At 34.7% G+C, this 18,202-nt stretch overlaps 1 protein-coding gene across 3 annotated transcripts in view; it reads right to left on the bottom strand.

Annotated features, from left to right (window-relative positions):
* Window positions 1-18,202, bottom strand: part of SOX5 (SRY-box transcription factor 5) — a 1,266,595-nt gene that overhangs the window by 1,113,626 nt on the left and 134,767 nt on the right. For all 3 annotated transcript variants that reach the window (XM_020994275.2, XM_078155084.1, XM_078155082.1), the window contains exon 2: window positions 13,451-13,516. The gene's annotated coding sequence lies outside the window, so the exon portion shown is untranslated. The remainder of the gene's footprint in view (window positions 1-13,450; window positions 13,517-18,202) is intronic.

Below are 18,202 nucleotides of genomic sequence, written 5' to 3'. Positions count from 1 at the left end.
CTGCACTGAAACTTTTGGGACCACCTGTATCTTGGGGCATGGACAGCTTGAGGGTGTATTTTGCTATGCTGTGAAGTTCCTGTTTAGAGTTTTCTTTCTTTATGGGGGGACAGTGAGAGGGGACATATGTAAAAATAAATTATTTATTTAAAAGAAAAAGAGTTAACATGGTTGGTATTGTAAAGAGGAATAAATATAGAAATTTGAAAGGTCTCAAACTTAATTCCCTCAAACCTTTACTGCCTGTACAGTAAGGGGTTATGTTCATTAGTGGCCCATAAAAATCAAATATCAACAGTATTAATGCTGTGTTATAAGTACATATAACACAACTCATGGTTTAGGAACTATGGGCAGCTAGGTGGTACAATGAAGAGAGCACTATGCCTGGAGTCAGAAAGACCTGAGTTTGAATCAGGACTCAGATACTTCATAGCTATGTGATTCTGGGCAAGTCACTTAACCTCTATCAATTTCCATAGTTGTAACATGGGGATTATAATAGTACCTACGTCAGATGGCTGTTGTAAGGATCAAATGAGATAATATTAGGAAAGTGATTGTTAGCTAGTGCCTGGCACTAAGTACTTAATAAATGGTACTTAATAAATGCTTGCTCCTTTCCTTTTCCCTCTTAGTCTTTGTACATGTGGAGTATTGCATAGGTAACTAAATAAGTAATATTAAATTAAATTTAATTATACTGCTTTATAGATTAGGTTTAGAGGTTTGACCTATGAATTCTTTGGTATATGGATAAGGAAATTCTCCTTGCCAATTTGGGTCTACACCTTTCCTACAACTTATATTCCTAAAAAGATACTTGATTTACTCAGAGTCTCACAACCATATGTGTGCCCGAGATAGGATTATAAACTACGTCTTCCTAGTTCAAAGGACAGTTCCCTATCTACTACTTTCCATTACTTCTCACAATGTAGAATCTTTATAGATTATAGCCTAAAAATGTCAGTTAAAAATACACTTGCTGAATTTTACTAGTTGAGAACGTACTTTGAATCATCCTTCTTTTAATATCTTTGCTATATGTAGGCAAAGCAAATTCTTTTAAAAATGGTATTTTGTATGATTCCTGAAAGAAATTATTTGTAAATATCAATCACCATAAAGAGAAAATTTAATATACCTGGGAAATACAATTTAACATTTTTGATGCAAGCCCCACAAGGCACCAGTTTAAAATGCCATGCTGTTATACCAACAGGCACCGCCTTGGGTCAAGAACCAAGGTGGAATTTTTCCCAAACATTCATATTCATTTAATTGGTGCCATAAGGCATAAAATGAATATAAGCAATGAAGATAATGTCTGGTTCCTCTAAGGGGTATTGATTTAGAAATGACTGGGAAGGACCAACTGAATTACTTTTTAAGGCAAAAGGTGTCCCTAAGAGGTTCTCAACTGAAAATCACCCTGCTGGCTATTGAGAGGCATTGGGATCACATGTTAGAGCACAACAATGATATGTATGCATGGAGAGTGGAGATAAGGACAGTAGGTTACATCTTTGGCAGGAAATGTACTCTATTTCTTTTATAGAGGAAAAAGGTAAGCTGTAATTATTTGGTTTAATTATTCCTCTGGGTTACACATGAGACTAAAAACATATAAAATCACCAACCACTGATCTACTACCTGTGGCAGCTGAAAAATACTGTAATGGAATTTTAGAGAAAAATAATGAAATGAACATCTCCAAATTGTTTAGAAAAGAATCTTCATCCTAGAAAAAATTGACAGCATGGCTTTAAAAGAGAGAAAGGACTGCCTCAAGGATCTGTCTTGCTTCCTTACTTTTTTTTTAAAGTAATACCTTCATTTGCATAGTAATAACCCAATTATTGTAAGATTAGGTGACAGGAATCTCATTATTGTTATTTCTACAAAACAGTCTATATTCCATTCAATATCTTTTAATGTTACACACCTTAAAACATAATTATTTCAATATACTCTCATTCATCTTTAATGTAATTTTCTTTTTAAAAAACCATTCTATAATTGTTAGTTTTTATGGAATGCATTAGTGTTTAAACAAGAGCTTCTTTTCTCACTCTAAGAACAAGCAAAAGCAACCAGTTGCTTGGGGGCCTATGTCCGTCCCCCAAAAGCAAATCCATCACAAACAAATATGCCCAAAATCTGTTTAACAACCTCTGCACTCTTCCCAACACTGTATCGTTTCCTCTCGTTTTTTTTCCCATGCCCTCTCTCATTTTCACTCTCCCCTAAATATTCCTTCATGATGAATTTTGGTCTTAAGGCAATTCTGAAAATGTTAACAAAATCTATTATATGTGCAGGATTTTTTTTTTGCCTTTCTATGTTTTTCTTTCCTGTTTTTTGGGGGGAGGTTATAGTGGGATTCCCTCTCCCCCTGCAGACCACATTAAAATACAAAACAATAAAAATAAAAAGACCCATATTCAAGGCAGCTGACAAACTGAAGAGACCATCTGCCTGCTATAGGTTTACCTGCCATTGGTTTTTATGGTTTTGGTCACAAGGCAATAAGTATTAGTCAATTACCAGATTAACAATAGAAAGTAAAACAAAAAAAAATATTGGTGGGAAGAAGTGGGGAGAGAATGGGAGGAGAGAGATAGGACTGTTTACATCAGGGTTCAAAGCCATACAATATTAGTATTTCAAAATGATATTAAAAATTAATATAAATTGAAAATAGCAGTTATACTTTATTTCAGGAAGGAATAGCATGTAAGTGCTAGGGTTTGGTTTCTAGAATTAATCATGCTTGACTGACTATATATCCTTCAGGAAGTTAATCTCTCTGTGTCTAATTTGTTGACCCATAGAATATGCATATTTTTCCCCAGGGATGTGGTATGGCATGATTAAATTGGAGGAAGGCAACATTGCTTTTCTTACTATACACCAATTTGTTTTTCTCAGTCACTAACACAACACAATGGTATTTTAAAAGTTTTGTCAAGTCAAATTTCTACATGAAAGCTATCTCACAATAACACACATGGCCAAATCATATAAATCATGTTTTACTCTTGCAGATTATGATCTTTGAAGAAAGATTCCAAAGATGACTGATTAGTTTTTCTGTACTTCCAAATAGAATTCTAGAAGGTAGTAATATTTTAACTTGGTGCTTTTCATGGCAATGGAGAGCCCACTATAGTCTAAAAGGGGTACTGCATTGTTTTCCCTTTCTCATCGAATCCGCAAAGCTTAGCACAATAATCACTTAATAAGTGTTAGTTTGTTGGTTGGTTCATTGATACAAACCCTGTAAAATCAACAAATGACTCATGGCCCATTTCTGTATGAGATTTGAGTATGAAAATGATGTGCAATCAATCAATCAATCAATCAATCAACATTTTAAAGTACCAGGCACTGGGCTACGCATTGGTGATATTCTCTGCCATCAAGAGCTTACAGTCTAATGGAGACAACATGCAAACAAATACATAAAAAAATAAACTACATACAGGATAAATAGGAAATAATTAACAGAGGCAAGTCATTGGGATTAAGAGGGTTTGGGGAAACTTATAAAGGGTGGGATTTTAGGTGGGACCTAAAGGAAGCCAGGAGGGTCAGTAGCCAGAGCCAAGGAGAGAGAGCATTCCAGGAAGGGGAGATAGTCAGAAATAGAGTTTCTTGTTCAGGGAACATACAGAAAGCCAGTGTCATTTCATCAAACATTCTATGGTAGGTAGTCAGTATAAGAAGATTAGAAACGTAGAAAGGGCCTAGGTTATGAAGGGTTTTGAATGCCAAACAGAGCATTTTGTATTTGATCTTGGGGGTGAAGGGATGTGTGTGACATGATCAAACCTGCACTTTAAGAAAATCACTTTAGAGACTAACTGTAGGATTGGAGTAGGGAGAGATTTGGGGCAGGCAAGCTATTAGATTCAATCTGGGCATGAGGTGGTATGGGCCTTCACTAGAATGGTGGCATTGTCAGAGGATAGAAAGGAGTATATTCAAGAAATGTTGCAAAGATGAAATTGTCAGGCAACAGCTTGGACACGGTGGATATGGTGGGGTGGGGAGGGAGTGAGAAATAGTAAATCTAAATGACCCCTAGGTTGTGAGTCTGAGAGGATAGTATTGCCCTCTACAGTAATAGACCAGGTAGGAGAAGGGCTTTAGTGGTAACGATAATGAATTCTGTTTTGAACATATTGAGTTTTTTATATCTACTAGACATCCAGTTTGAAATGTCTGGAAGGCAGTGGAAGATGCAAAATTGAATATCTGTAGAGAAGGAAGATTTGAGAATCAGCATAGAGATGATAATTAAATCCATGGGAGCTGCTGAGTTTACCAAGTGAAGTAGTATAGAGGGAGAGGAGAAAAGAGGAGAGGAGAGGAGAGAAAAGGGCCCAGAGCAGAACCCTGCAGGACATTTTTGGTTAGAAGGCATGATCTGGAGAAGGATCCAGAAAAGGATACAGAGAAGGAGTGGTCAGATAGGTAGGAAGAAAACAAGGAATTAGTGGTATCCCGAAAGTATCAAGGAAGACAGAGTGATTGACAGTGTCTAAGGCTGCAGAGAGATCAAAAAGAATGAGGACTGTAAAAAAAAAACAGTCATTGGATTTGGCAACAAAGAGATCATTAGTAACTTTCGAGAGAACAGTTTCAATGGAATGATAACTCAGAAGTCAAAGCATAAGAGGTTAAGAAGAGAATGAAAGGAGAAAAAGTGGAGGCACTTACTGTAGATGACCTTTTCCAGGATTTTAACTACAAAGGGCAGAAGAGATATAGGACAATAGTTAGAAGGGATGAAAGGATCAAATGAGGGGTTTTTCAAGGTGAAGGAGACATACACATATTTGAAGGCAGTAGGAGCTGAGCCCCTAGAGAGGGAAAGATTTAAAATAAGTGAAAGAGGGGGAGAGAGCAATCTGTTGGAGGAGATGGGATAGAATGGAATCACTTGAACAAATAGAAGGGTTAGCCTTGGTAAGAAGGTCATCTCATCTTGTGAGATGGGGTTCAGATGACATAGTGGTAGAAGGCATGTAAGTGATGTGGGATGAGGAAGAAGAGAGAAGAGGGAGCTCATGGTAAATGGCCTCAATGTATTCTGTAAAATATGAGGAAAGGTTCTCAGCTGAGAGATTGAGGGGAGGAGCCACTGAAGACTTGAGGAGTAATGAAAAGTGTTGGAAGAGCCACTGTGAAGAGTGGGATAGAGAGCTGATAAGGAAAGTGTAGTACATATTGGAGACATTGAAAATGGCTGGCTTGGCTAAACTCAAAGGTGTTTGTTGGGTCATCACAAGATGTATAGATGAATCATTTGGGAGGTACAAATTCAGTAAACCTTTAAATCCTTTACTGAATAATTCTGTTTTTCATGTGATTCTTTATTGAAAATATTTGTACTTGTCGGCTAGAAATATTTCCAAAAATAGAGAGTGCTGAAATATATTCTTCTACAATAAAAGCTATTTATTAGGAGTTAGATGCATGGTCTATCTGATAGTTGCCTAAATTATTTTGGATCACCAAGATACTCTTTTAGTAAAATGCTTCACTCATAAGAAAGGAATTGCAGAATTTTAGATAGTTAGTCCTTTGTACAAATGAGAAAATTGAACCCCAGAAGGGCTAGGTGATTTGCCCAAGATTATACAACTAGTTAATGTCAGAGTCAGAACTAGAATCAAGTGCTCTTTTAATATGGTATTTTTTGTCCAGTTTTTCATGCAGCAAATGTAAATTACAAGGCATTGCATGACTTCCTTGTAAAATATAGCCAACTGGAGCACAACCTAGAAAACAAGAATATCATTCTTTTTAATTAAATTTTATTTTTTAAATTAAAAATATCTATTTTTTTCTTCCTTCCAATCTCTCTTTTCCCATTGGAAAAATTTTAAAAATTCTTTCTAACGTTCATAATCAAGCAAAACAAAGGAGATGTCTGCCAGTTGGGAAATGGCTGAATAAATTATAGTACATGAATGTAATAAAATACAATTTGTTGTAAAAAAGGATAAAAGGAGAAATCTAGGAAGACTTAGATGAAATGATATAGAGCGAAATGAACAAAACCAGAAGAGCCCTTTATGAAATAACATCATAAAGACAAATAACTTTGAAAGATTTAAGAACTCTAATCAACACAATGCCATTCACTCTTCAAAAGTTCTATTTTCTTTTAGAAGAGAACATAGTCTTTCTGTGGGAAAAAAAAAGGTTATGTGACATCAATCAAGTCTCCTTCTTTTTATGCATTGGTTTCCCTATCTATCAAAGGAAAAAATTATACAGTCACATCTATCTCAGAGAAAAATTTGAAAACAAGTTTTCAAAAAGTTAGAATTCATCATAAAAGGCTCACTTTGGAATTCTGAGCTATTTTACTAAAAGTTCAAATTTAATGCTCCGTTTTCTTTTGGGAGTCATAAGACCTAGGTTCAAAACTTGCCTCTGATTCTTACATTTCTGATCTTAAGGAAGTCATTAATTACCTTAGGCATCAGTTTCCTCATTTGTAAAATAAGAGAATTGAATCAGATGGCTTCCATGGTCCCTTTGTGCTCAACGTATATAAAACTATGATTATGCCTTTTATCATCTTTGAATCCAGAGAATCTAGCAAAGTATATTACTTCCAGTAGGTGTCTAGTAAGTGTTTGCTGGATTGAGTCCAGCTGTTCTATGAAATAATATGTACAATATTTTGCAGAACTTAAAGTGCTACATAAATATTATTATTAATTATTCATCCACCTCTGGTTCCCAAAGCGGTATTACAGTCATAAAATGTGGAAAATTAATGGGAAATCAGGGCATTTAGTATAAGATCCTTCTTGTACTGAAGAAAAAAAAGTTAGGGCCATAGATGTTAAGTTATTTAGCCACACATGACAGAAAGTGTTGGTACTAGAGCTTGGACTCGTACCATACCTGGGTAACCAGGAATCCAGTTTAACATTCATATGGGAGGCCTAAGTGAAAGAGAAAGTACTGTTCCTAATTGAAAAAGAAGTACAAACTTTAAACTAATACTTAGATAAATTTTAAAAGTAGTAAACACAATTTATAGTCTAGGGTAAAACACAGGCAGATAAATGAAACCTTATACATCTGTTTAATACTGGAAACAGCTAACATCCCATTTAACTCCTTCAATAATTCATCTTCAAAGCATGGAACCGTATTATGGACATGTGTATAGTATCTGTTTTGATGTTGGAATCTAAAACACTTAATCTATGGTTAAAAGGCTACTGTTAACAAGGAAAAATTCAGTGTGATCTTTTATCTGTCTTTTCAGCATATGTACTCGATCTGCTCTGAGTACAGCTACCATTCTATTTATAGCATTTTCTATATATGGAAATATTAAATCCATCTTCTATCTCTTTAAGATCTTTTTCAACCACAGAATCACCTCAGATGTTCTTCTATAGAAGCCAAATGTACAAAATATGAACGTGTGGTGGCAAAATGCTATCAACAGACAGAAATCACCAATGGTGGAATTATTCACTAGGGTTTGATAGAATTTTCTGTTCTTTATAATCTCAGGAAAAGCAAGCCCAGGAACTAGGAAACATCAAGAACAAATTAAAAGGCAGAAAACAGTGCCCTTATGTCCCCATTGGGAAGTTCAAAAACCTAAATATTTATTTGTTCAGGGCTTTGCTGAGGAGTATGGATGTTTTGATTGTAAATTGAAAAACAAACAGTGAAGATCTGTGTTGATAAATCCTCCAAATATTGTATTCTTTGCTCCAAAATCTTAAAAGAAGAGGATTAAAATGAATATCTGCACTTTTAATTGAGGAACCATTCTATTTATTCTTCATGCATTTTATATTTTAGCACCTCAAAAAAACCTTCTGATAATTATCAGTAAAGAAAAGCAAAAGATTCCATTTGAAACCAAAGAGAAATATGTAACTCTGAGTTTATACAAGGCTAATTTATCTGAAAGACTCAGACAAGTTGACTTTTCCATTATTAGATTTTACAATCCAGTAATTCAAAGCTTCAATCTCCATAGACTTATACAAGAATACAAGACCATTTTTGTAAATCTGCATGGCAACAGACATAAAAGAGTATTCCTTCTTTTGGTCAGGGATTCAGATTTTGAAAGACTTTAACATTGTTTTAAAGCTTTCCTTTTTTAAAAAAGCCAATTTTCCCCTTATTTTGTTGGTCTTGCAAGTACAGTAAGTACAGAAACAATTATTCTAATCGAACCTTTCAGCAAAAGAGCAACCAAATGGAAGATAACTTTATGAACATGAAAAGAAATTAATTGGCTAAACATCATTTCTTAAATGGGGAGGAAAAGCACACATACAGATCTTTTATGAAGGAAACCATTATAAATGACTTATGCCACCAGAGTTTTTTTCCTACCAATTCTATTTCCTAGAATGACAAAACACATCCATATTTATAAATTAGTTGAACACAAAAACCTCAAACAATATTTTGGTCTTATTCAACTATAAGCTCCATGATATTAGGGGCCATGCCATATCTAATCTTTGTTTTGCTGTATTTGGACATTTGGCTTGACTTGGAAAAACTCAGATGAAATGAGAAGGCAAAGATTCATTGGGACCCAAAAAGAGAGATGATCAAGAGGGGTTATAGAATCACAGAACCTCAGAGTTGGAAGAAACTTTGGAGATACTTTAGTCCAAATTGTACCTGATTCACATAGCAGCCACTAGCCAAAATCCAGGACAATCACTCTTTCACCCTCTACTTAAATATCTCCAGTCCCTTGGAATGCCTCAACTCCCAAAACAGCTCATTTCACAATTTTCATGGCTCTGGTTGTGAGACAGTCTTGTATTATTTTGTTTTGTTTTGTTTGGGTTTGTTTAATGTAGAACCAAAATCTGCTTTTCAACAGACTTGCAACTAATTCTGCCCTCTGAAGCCAAACAGAAATAATCTTATCCTTTTCATATATGAGATAGCATATCAAAAAGCTTTAGACCCTCTCAACTCTTCTCATCTGCAGGCTAAATATTCCCAATTCCTATAATTGTTCCCCCTTCAGCATGATTTCAAGTTCATCAGCATCCTGGTATCTAGCTTTGCTATTTCCTAAAATGTAGTATCTGGAATATTTTTATGTCATCTGGAAAGAGCCACTATTATCCTCAACATGAGGCTTGTAATTGTCGTCTAATTCATTGCTTCACCTAACATTTCACACTGTTAACTTCATACTGAGACTATAGATCACGATTGTCTGCCTTATCATATCATAATATCATATCATAAGATCATAGAATCATAGATTTAGAATTAAAAAGGAGCTTAGAGAGATATTCCAGTTCAAACTTCTCACTTTAGAAATAAGGAAACTGGGACCCAGAAATGGTGAAGTGACTTGCCTGAAGTATAGTAGCTGGTAAATGGCAAACCCAGGACTTGAACTCAGGTCCTCTCAATCCAAATACATCCTTCTTGTACACTGTACAACCCTGCCTTTATCTTTTCCCATGGACTGTCTAGCCACAACTCCCTATTAACTACAACAATAAATATTTACTAATTTCTCACTCTGTGAATAGAACCATTCTTGATCAACTGACCTTTTCCTACATCAAATATGGGACTTAAGATGGCTATATATTAATTTTCAACCTTTTAGATATGATCCATAGAAGTAGTTTGTCAAGAATTTGTTTTTAACATTTGGTTCCCAGTTTTATATCCAATGTGTTAACTTCTTTGATTTACATATTTAATGTGCATGTCATTTATGTCTTCATCTATCATCAATAACAACTTTTGATAGGAATTAGGCTGCCCAAGTAAAGTGTTTTGTATACATTAGACACTTAGCAATGCTTGTTTGAATTTTCAAAGGTTTATATTTTGCAAGACTTGTAGCTATGTCCAATAAATCATTTGCTGTTAGTTATCATTCAGAGAGTTGAATCATAGCAAAATTGGAAATCATTGCATAGAACAATTAATTACTTTACATTTCCTAATTATTTTATTGAAAATAACATAATAAACAGGAGGATCAGTAGACTCATATTTCAACACTAACCAAGGCCAACTCTGTAACTTGACACAACACAACTCAAGATCTAAAACTAAGACAAATACATCATTATTCAGATATCCTTCTAACCTATAATATTACTCCACTTACATTTTCCTTAATTCAGTTAAATGGACATATCTGAACAGTTATCAAATTTTCATGAATAATAAAATATAGTTTATTTTTAAACAATCTTAGGAAAAATTCAAAACCAAATTTTTTCTAACATTTTTCCCTTCCCCCCTTCAGGATTTGCACCATCATCAGTCATCAAATCACATCTTGGAAGCTTGGAGGAACAATTTAAGTGCACAGTATATGCAGCCTATTTGGGGCATGTTAAAGGGCTGGAATCACAGAACATATGTGACTTATTTTTTTAAGGAAACCTATAGCATAATTTCACGAGGCTCCAAAAGTATCACACCATCCGTGCTGTTAATCATGGGCGTTTACTCATTGGCAAAGGTTCCATACATTCTGTCTCCAAAGGACTACACAATTTTCAAAAGGCTTTTATGCAAAGTAGTATATCCATTTTTTTTTTGCCTATAAGACAAGATCAGGTATAGTTCTTTAAAATAATATGGAAATGTAACACCATGAGAGTTACCTTCAAAGAGATTTTCTGTATAAATGCCACATAATTCCAAGGGTACCATAAGCTATTAGTAGGATCAAAATCATTTTATAAAATCAAATTATGTAAAAAGATAATTGTTTATATAGTAAGAAACTTTGACATAAAGTTCCATCTAAACTATAGACTATGTGATGGCCTCTTGTTTCTAAATTCAATGTAGCAGCACCTCAGAAACAAAAGGAATGAATATAGGAATGGAGACTGGAGTGTGATTTCATTGGCAAACTGAATTCCTGGATAAGGAAACTCCCTCTTCTATTGTATATAGGTACCTTTCCTATGATTTATAGTCTTACAGAGTTGTCCAGTACGACAGACTGTACTTTGCCCAGGGTCACACTGCCACTATTGGTCAAAGTTGAATCCAACTAACTCTAAAGTTAGCTCTCACTCTGCTTTGCTACACTCTCTTTATTAAGGAGCCTAACATGTGCATATTTTACTCATATTGAATTATAATTATGCTTTTCCATAAAAAAATTAAGTTCATCATAATTTGCACAAAATAATCAGAGAATTTTAGTGTTTTCTTCCACTTAATATAATACAATTTTGAAATATAATACAACACAATTTTGAAAGCCTGTTCTAAATCTAAATAATTGTTTTAAGAATTAGAATTCAATGTTCTGAATGTTCATAATATTTCTAGGATTTCTCTTAATAGTCATAAAATCACAGAATCTCAGAGTTGGGACCTGAAAGCTAAACCATACAGAGCAGAATAAAAATATTTTGAAAGCATCTCTGAAAAGACACTCAACACTTCTTATTTCTTGTCTCATGTGAGTGAAAAATGGAAAAAAATATACTGATAGTATATACACCTATCTGCGATTTATCATATGTTCAAAGTAGCTGGGCCCAAATAAATTTATTGTTTCTATAAAAAAAAAGAATTGGAAAATTACTGATGTTCCTGTCATTTTTGCTGAACAAATATTAATGTTGAATAGGCCTCTGAAACATTTAAAAGTCACATGCTTTATGAAACAGGCAATGAATGATATTGTGTATGTCTAAATTGTGGGTAACAACTCAAAAAAAATGGGCATTCACTTAAGAATGGGATGTCCCCCATGACTTGGGCATTGTTCAGTGCTAAGAGTCTAAGAATTTGATGAAAGCAAGTAATGCTGTAATTAACTGCTGTATATTGAAACCTTCTGTGATTTTTTTTAAGCAAAGAAAATCATGCTGGTAGGAGCTAAGGGTAAAAAAAAATCACAGTAATGGAAACTGAAATCCCTTATCTAGCCAGAGGCATGAAAACAAGCAGCATTCTTCATCATGTCCCTGTCCCTCTGGTGACCTCTGCACAAATCCTTTCTACTTGAACCTACCACTACCAACCTATTATAATGATGCATAAACATACTGTAATTCCATTTCTTTATGGAATACCCTACCCCTTCATCTTCCTCATGTGAAATAAAGAAGGCCCTTTATCTGGCTACCAAACTCCCTTTTCACCTAAAATTCAAACTGAACCTCAACTGAATTCTCTTTCTCATCAAATTTTTCCTCTTTCAAATATGGTAGCTCCTAAAAAGTCACTAATAGCTAAAAAACTTTAATTCACAATGTTTTCCACTAGTCCTTCTGTTTTCATTTCCACTAATGACTCCTTATTTTAGGCCCTTAATACCCCACACCTGAACAATTGCAGTAACATCTTAACTGTTCTCCCTGACTTTTATTCTCTCTCTCTCTCTCTCTCTCTCCAAGACATCCTGTACATCAACAACAGAAAATGTCATTCTAATCACAATATCCTTCAGTTTAAAAATACCAAATACACATTAATTTCGTTAGCTGATCATTCAAGACCACTCACAATTTCTTCATCACATATCTTTTCAGCCAATTTGGATTACTATTCTAAAAACACACGTGGAATTTCCCTAGATGTATCCTTTTAATGGAATCCCTTCTTCTGCCTAGGATGCTCCCTCACGTCTCCACCTTGTCAAGTTTTCTCTTCCTAAGAAGTCTAGCTCAAATCTACTTTTACGATGAAGCTTTCCTTGATCACTCCAAAAAAAAAAAGGATTTCCCCCTTTTCTGTGATCCTATAGCACTTTGTAATATATGTGTGTATGTGTATGTGTTGTATATGTGTGTGTATACACACACATATACAACACAAACACACATACATATATATATATATATATAAACTGTCAAACATTGTATTTGATATATATCAAATATATTACATATATAAAACATTTGATATATATCAAATATATTACATATATATAAAACCTATAAAGTATTACTATAGTATACTGTAGTTTTCATTTCTTCTCCATCTATTAAAAAGACAAGACAGTTTAGTGGGAAAAGAATATATGTTTCAGAGTCAAAAAACCTCAGTTCAAGTTCTGTTTCTGATATTATCTGAGTTACTCCAAGTTTTGGTTTTCTCATCTATAAAATGTAGATAGTAAGACTTAGCATTACCAAGTTATGTTTGCAAACTCTAGAATGTAACAGGAATCTGCACTGTTGTTAGATTATCAACTTCCTGAAGGCAAAGACTATGCCTTCGTCTTTTATATACTCATTGTTCTGCTTTGTACCAGCTAGGGGCTCAACAAATATTTGTTAGATAAGTAAGCAACAAAGAAAGGACTACTTCTAAGAGAAACAAAATATTATCCAACAAATTATATTCTTTCAACAAACATATGCAAAGCACCATTAAACACTAAAAATGCAAAGATAAAAGCAAGAAACTTACATAGTGTTTATATTTTTGCCATGACCAGGTCACTTATCTATTTCCAAAGTGCAGGTTGATTTCAACCTAGAAGAAAAGGTAAACAGGTTGTTAGAATACCTCTCCATTCTCAACATTGTCAGGGAGAAAGAAATGTTCCTTTTAAAGTCTTCCATTTTGGAACCAGTAGTTCATGGTTCTATGAAAACTCATGAGGAGGTCTCCAAGAGACTCCAGGGAGCACATGGTCCCGTGGTATTTAATATTGGGTAAAGGTATGAAGACACATTTATTAAATTTGTCAATGACACAAAACTAGAATTAGGTAGAACATCAGACAAAAGTCAGAATCCAAAAAGATGTTGGTAAACTATAAAGTTGGACTAAATATAAACTGACCAAATTTAATGAATCAAAAGTGGTCGAAGGATATGGACAGACATTTCTCATAAAAATGGTAAATTATTAATAACCACATGAAACCTTGGCTTTTGGAAATGTATTTCATAATTATCCAATAAATACAGGTATGGAAAGAATACACAGGCTGCAGTTCATCTGAAAAAAGGCAATTTGGGGAGTGACTAGCTGACTAAAAAGATAGTGTTTGAGAAGAGGGTTTGACTTTCTGGACCATGGTTTAAAATATATGAATATCAGATCATTTTCCTGGCTGTGGATGGACCACACCTAGCATGGGCTGGCAATTTTACAAAGGGGTTCTAGATTGAAACAGAAAAATGAAATACCTGCCTGCCTATCTACCATGCTAGATATCATTGGAAACAATTATAATAGAGGGAAGAAAGCAATAGAAATGCCTAGAAATTGATGAGACTAAACTTAAGATAGGAGCCAACATCAAAACCCATGGCCTAAGACGTCTTTATAAAATATAGAAAGTGTGGGTAACAAACTAGATGCACAAAATAGAATAATGCATAGAAGAAAGTGTGATCTTAAAGTCATCACCAAGACTAGATTTCATAGAATGAGACTGATGACTGAAACATAGTTTTAGAAGAATACAATGTATTTGAAAGGAACAGGATTGGTAAAAGGAGTACTATCGTATTTGAAAAAAAATTACTGATATGGGGAAGTCCATAAACTGGAGAAAAAATTGTGGGGAGCATTTGCATGAAGATAACAGAGGCAGAAAGAGAAGCAATATTGGCATTGAAGAGAATCATAGATCATCTGGTGGAGTAAATGGAGAGCTAGGGTAGGCTAAACCTCATTCAAGCCTTCATCACTTTCTACCTGGACTCATGCAATGCCTTCTCACTGGTCTATGTTCTTCAAGTATCTTCCCACACCAATTATCTACTCAGCTAATACAGTGATTTTCTCAAACAAAAGTCTCACCATGCCATTTTCTGGCTTCAATGAGCTGCAGTTTTCTATCTGCCCTAAGATGAAGTATTTAAAGTTCTTCATAAAATGGCCTCTTCCTACCTTTCCACCCTTCTCACACTTGATTCTTCTCCATATGCTCTATGTTCCAACAACACTGGCTTACTTGAAGTTCCTCAAACATGACACTCCATGTCTTTTTATTTAAGGTTTTGCTGATGTAGACATTTCCAGATTACCCTTCTCTCTGCAAATGCTCTCTTGTAACAAATAAAACAATCAAGCAAAACTAACAATATGACGACCTCATCTGAAAGAGCATGCAAAATTTCATGCCTGTGGCAAATCTCACCAACCATTCTCTTTTTAAACTGCTTTTAATTAACAATTTTTTTAAACTAACAGCAATTTTTAATTAACAAAATTTTCTCTCCATACTAACCCTCAATCCATCAAAAAAGAAAATAGAAATCCTTAACAACAAATATACATAGTCAAGAAAAACTAATTCCTTAATTGCCTACATAATTCTGCACCCTAAATCCATCACCTCTCTGTCAAGAGATAGATTTCATCAGCAGTCCTCTGGAAACATAGGTGGATATGGTATTGATCATAGTTCTTACAGCTTGCAAAGCCGTCTTTGTAATGTGATCATTATTATATAAATTGTTCTCCTGATTCTGCTCATTTCATTTGTCATCAATTTGTAAAATCTTCAGAAATGTTCATTTTAGTAATATTGTTCTTATTGTAAAAGCTCCTTTCCACCTCTGATTACTTCACTCCATTTCCGATTTCTCTGCCTTTGCACTGGCTGTTCGCCATTCCTGATATATTCTGCCCCTCACTTTCACTTTACTTTTCCCAGTTTTCTTCAAGATGCAGCTCAAATTTTACCTTCTGCTGGAGGTCTTTCACCTTCTTATCAGTTTCTAGTACTTTCTGTCTCATACTACTTTCCATCTCTCTCTCTCTTTTACACACACACATACACATATGTGATAGAAAGTAATATGCATGTATATTTGTATGATATGTATATTATACATACAATATATATTTCATTTGAATGGAGAAGGCAACACATAAAACCTGAATAACTACTATGTAATGTGTGTATCTGTGTGTATTTATATATGTGTGTGTATATACATGTATGTATATATATGTGCTATGCATATGCATATGTATATGTGTGGATAGATAAATAGATAGTATTTACCTAGATTTTTTTCATTCTGTCTCCTCCATTTGAATATAAACACCTTGAGGGCAAAAACTATCTTTTGCCGTTTTTTGTATCTTCAATGCTTAGTATAGTACTTGGCATACTAAGCACTAGATGCTTGTTCTTTCTCAAAGACCAAGCCTTAAACCCAATTAACTCTGGATCTCATGAATTGGACAATAATAGGTCCCCGTCCAAGCACCACTCAGTGGTGATTTTTTGGGCCCTCCTGGCTCAGAGTGAATGTAAATAGTAACTGTTTCTCTTTTGGCCAGTGACCCTGAGGGTCTTCACCTCCCAGGTTTTTTTGTTTGTTTGTTTGTTTTATTAAAGGGGCCATCCCTTGACTCACTTCTTAAAGAGGCCTATTCACTGAATGGGCATTACCTCACTCAAACCTGAAAAGACCTTAGCTTAAAAGGGCCGGGGCCTCCCATTGCATACTGAGCTATCTCCAGTCATCCTGATGAATATCAGGCCACTGGACCCAGATGGCCTGAGGAGAAAGGCCCAGAGGCCCAGAGGCCCAGAGGAGAAAGTGAGGCTGCTGACCTTGCACAGCCCTCTCTCACTCAAATCAAAGTCAATTGCAAGTCATATCATCATCTCTCTGATATCACGGTCCTCTTCAAGAATGAAGGACAAGCACAATGACCTGAGTTTGAATCCTGCTAAACTGAGAGCTACGTGACTCTGAACAAGTCATCTAACATCTCTGTTCTTCAGTTCCTCATCTGTACAATTAGGGGGTTGAATTTTCTGGGACTCTAAGTTCTCTTCCAAACTCTAAATCTCTGATCCAACAACCCAGGCAGAAGAAATACAGAGACAATGAGTTTGAGAAATAGAAAACAAGCTGATCATGGAGGAATGATCTAGTCATGATCCAAGACTGAAACTATCCAGGAATTTAATAGAGCTCTCTTTCTGCCCAAAGTAAACCAAATTAGGGGGTAATTCTTTCTTTCAAGAAATAATTTCTTCCAACTCACAAACGGGAATAGTATTCTAGATCTGATTCTCACCAACAAGAAGGAACTTATTCCTGGGAAGGACATAATGGAAACCTTAGAGGAAAAGTTGTTACTCCTTCTTAGAATGTGTGAAAAAGAAAGAAGAAAAGATAAGAAAAATCTGAAATGGAGCCTGGATCTTTGGAGAACAAATGCCAAAGGATTCAGAGAAAGGATAGGTCAAGTTCCACAGGCCTAAAGTATCACAGGGGAAGGACATTCCAAAGGCTCTCAAGAATGGAATTCTAAAGACATAATAAAGAAACAATGAGATAAAAGATTTCTCTAGTGTGATCTGTGTGGATGCACAGAGATCTCACTGACTGTCTTGAATTTTAAAAAGGCATGTACAAAACATGGAAGCAAGGATAGCTAATGGAGGATCAATACTTCATTTCACTCTAATATGGAAATGTTTTACATGATTACACATGGGAAAATATTCAGACTACTTACTGTTGCAGGAATTGGGGTAGAGAGGGAGGAACGGATAAAATTTGGAACTCAAAACTTAAAAAAAAAGTTAAAATTGTTTTAAAATGTAATTGGGGGAAAATATAATATTAAAGAAAAAAATACTTTACATTATTAGCCTACAAAAATAGTATCAGGAATGTTAAATCCAATAATCAGCTAAGGCTAGAAAGGAAAATAAAGGGATACTTTTAATATATTTAAAGGAAAAGTAAGGTTAGTGGAGCTATATGACTACTACTTAAGGTGGATGAGACAATCAGTGAATAAAAGTGAGAAGGCAGGACTGCTCAATTTTGATTTTGCTTCTCTTTTCTTTGCTAGTGAGAATGACATTTGGCCTGGAAAACACAGAATAAAAATGGTTAAGAGGCAGTTGATGCCCAAGATAAAGAGGAAGATACAAAAGGGCATCTAGCTACCCTTCATGAACTCAAGTCACTACATCTACATCATAGGTTATTCAAAGAACTTGCAACCATAATTGTTGAATTACTGACAGGTCCTGAAGAATACATAATCATTTCAGTTCTTCTTTGTATTTTAAGATGTTTCAGCTTATTAATATTTCTTAAGTTTGCAATAAAAAAATGGAAAGATATACCATAGGATTGTAGAAAGGCAAGTATTTTCCCAATTTTCAAAAAAAGGTAAAGGAAACAGAGTCTGTTACTTATAGGTCAATGACATTTGCTTTGG

Source organism: Phascolarctos cinereus, unplaced genomic scaffold (assembly GCF_003287225.1).
Source record: "Phascolarctos cinereus isolate Bilbo 61053 unplaced genomic scaffold, phaCin_HiC Scaffold_1;HRSCAF=81, whole genome shotgun sequence".
Taxonomy (NCBI): Eukaryota; Metazoa; Chordata; class Mammalia; order Diprotodontia; family Phascolarctidae; genus Phascolarctos; species Phascolarctos cinereus.
This window is presented reverse-complemented; position numbering and strand designations above follow the sequence as displayed.